Here is a 2,751-nt window from a genome sequence, read left to right as displayed (position 1 = left end):
TTTTGCCCTGCCAATTGTTGATGAATTTTTCTGAATCGATAACAGGTACTATCCTGTTATCGATCCCACAAAAAAAAAAACCGCTTGAAAAACATTATCAAAAGCTAGTAACAGATTCAACAGATTCAAAAACATTATCAAATGCAAAGCAACAGATTCTTGGAAAAGAGCTCGCGCCGGTCTATATTTCAACGACAAAATCAGGCAATTAAATTATTCACACTAACTGGCCACAAAATTCCGTGTAAAAGTCACGCTACATCTGCTATCAAATTTAAAAAAAGATTATGAACGATTATGCACAAACATAATTGTTGCTAATTGATGTCAAATACGTTTGTAATATTTTTAAACTGATTCCTAATAATTGGAAAGAGCTTATAGGCTTTTTTGAAACGATTACTGGAGTGACACGTGCGTGATGGTACTAACCACTAAAACGTTTTTTTTTATAGACAATCAGTCAGTTTGTACGATATGAAAAGCCACCACAAAACGAGTATTTACAGAACTCTATGCATCGCATCAACAGTGACAACAAAAAATCGATTTAAACTAATCCTCACCCGCAATTGCGTGCGTCATACGTTTGGAATGATGGGCTAGATTTTTAAAGTTGCCATTCAATTGAATGTAATTCAGCACACCAGACTTCCGAGTGACGTAGTGCAATGATGATTTTGTATCGTAATGGATAAGCGATGCTTTAATAAGAATTTTAAGAATATATTTAAGTGACTTAACACCGATAAAGTATCAACGCACGTACAGCACACATACAGCCAACTAATAAAGATTGATTGAGGGCCCCCGTCAAAGGCGTCGTTCCGTTAACGTTCCATCCGATGATATTGCATAAATTTAGGCGCTGTAACACTTGAAGATCGGCTTGATGCTACAATACCATAAACAACATTCGATTGCGGTGCTTGCGAAAGACAAAGAGAGTGAGACCAGGCCTGGCCTGTTGGCCAATTTCCTACAACCAACAAATCGCTGCGTAACGAGGCAATCACGTTAAAGCTAACTACTGTTCGTTACCTTTCCGCAGTAGGAATGGCCTCTCCTGTGGTTTGTGTGACATCGCGAAGAAGGAGGCCACAACGGCCGACTTTACAAGCACATTTTTTATGGAACATTCCATATCCGAGCGTGGTGCTGCGTGTGGTTTCGCGTCGATAAGAGTCAATCCGTTTGCTGGAGCCCAACACCACCACCGGAATCGGCGGAAAAGCGACCAAATGCTTCGACTCAAGTGGTCGCAATAAAAATTGTACAATTGTACAACGATAACAACGCGATCGAAATATAATAAAGAAGCGTTTCAGTAGCGGAACGGTTCTTGCCTTTTACTTGCCAACAATAGTGTCGTAAAAAAAAAACTTCGAAACTGTGAACGAAGGATATAAGGGCTAGCGTAGCTAGTTCCTGGAAAGGAAACAACAACGCCGGTCGACTTATCGTGCGAACGGAGCCATTTCTTTAGACGGACGGTTCCTGCCGCGGTAGCAAAAAGTCCTCCCGGAAGCAGGGATTATACTTTACTGTCAACATCAATCAATCCTGTCAGCCAGCGGGGCTCGATTGTCTGCACGGATTTAAACGATGTTTTCGATCAAACTTGAGCACCGTTCTCCGTACAATAGGGCAATAATGAACCTTCCGGGTTGGGTGGGCAGGCACACGCAACAGTTTACTGCGTGGAAGGGGACGAAAAAAGGACGATTCCAACTTTTAAGTAAATGTGGGACATAAAGCGACAATCGACGTTGCTTCCCCAACCCAAAGGACACCAGACACGAGTTGGTTATTTCGCATGCGCCATAAGGGGAGTGTCTGTCGCAGAATAGACGAGTCTGTTTGGTGAGTTCCGTTTTTCCCCAGCTTTTAAATCGCATCTCGCATCCATGCAGCATCCAACTGCAATGGTGCTCCTGCTCCAGTCATCCATCGGACTGCGGCCTAGCAGTGTGTCCTTCTGTTGCCGGATATAAGGGATGAACGCGCCGAGTGAGCCTCGTGATCGGTTTCCCGCGTGAATTCAAACGTCTAACGGTGTGAAGCGCGTGTCAGATTTCCGTATCCGACTAGCACAGAAGCTCTTGGTGTTTAATTCGATTGTGAAGTGAATTGCAGCGATATGTCCTCACATGTGTCGATATGATAGCGAAGAGAAGCCGCCATACGATTGCAGTGGTACAAGTGCGTAAAGTGACAGTGAGTTCGTATGCAAATTGGTTTAATCGAAAGAGCCCAACCGCAGTCTATACATTAGCTTGCTCGACGACATTCATTTCCGCAAGAAGGATCTGGTGGAATATGCTAGTGGCTAGCATATTATCGTGTTTTAATTGGTTTCTTCCGTTGTTGGGGAGATGGTGTACTACATGCCATAATTGGGTGCACTAGTGTGAAGTCTCAGTGAATTTAGAGTATTCAGCTTCCACCAGAACCGTGTCGGTGCATGTGTTTGTGTTTGTGAAATGGTTCTCGGAAATACTAGATCAACCGTGTGTGATGCCGTTCCCGCTGTGCGTCGTCAAAGAATTTCCCCCCCGGGGGGGCTATTAAGTTGTGGAATGGGATCCGGGGTTCCGGGGTGTGTTTGTGTGAGTGAATAAGTTACATTAAGTGGAGCAAATTACCTTCGTGAATCCTTCGTCCGCCCCGCCGTGTTGTATTACCCACCCAAAAGCTGGGGTTGAATGATTTTGTGTGTTCGCTGGTGAACTTGCTGCCGGTCTAGCCGGC

The sequence above is a fragment of the Anopheles maculipalpis genome, chromosome 2RL, assembly GCF_943734695.1.
Source record: "Anopheles maculipalpis chromosome 2RL, idAnoMacuDA_375_x, whole genome shotgun sequence".
Lineage (NCBI taxonomy): Eukaryota > Metazoa > Arthropoda > Insecta > Diptera > Culicidae > Anopheles > Anopheles maculipalpis.
Note: the sequence above shows the minus strand (reverse complement) of the source record.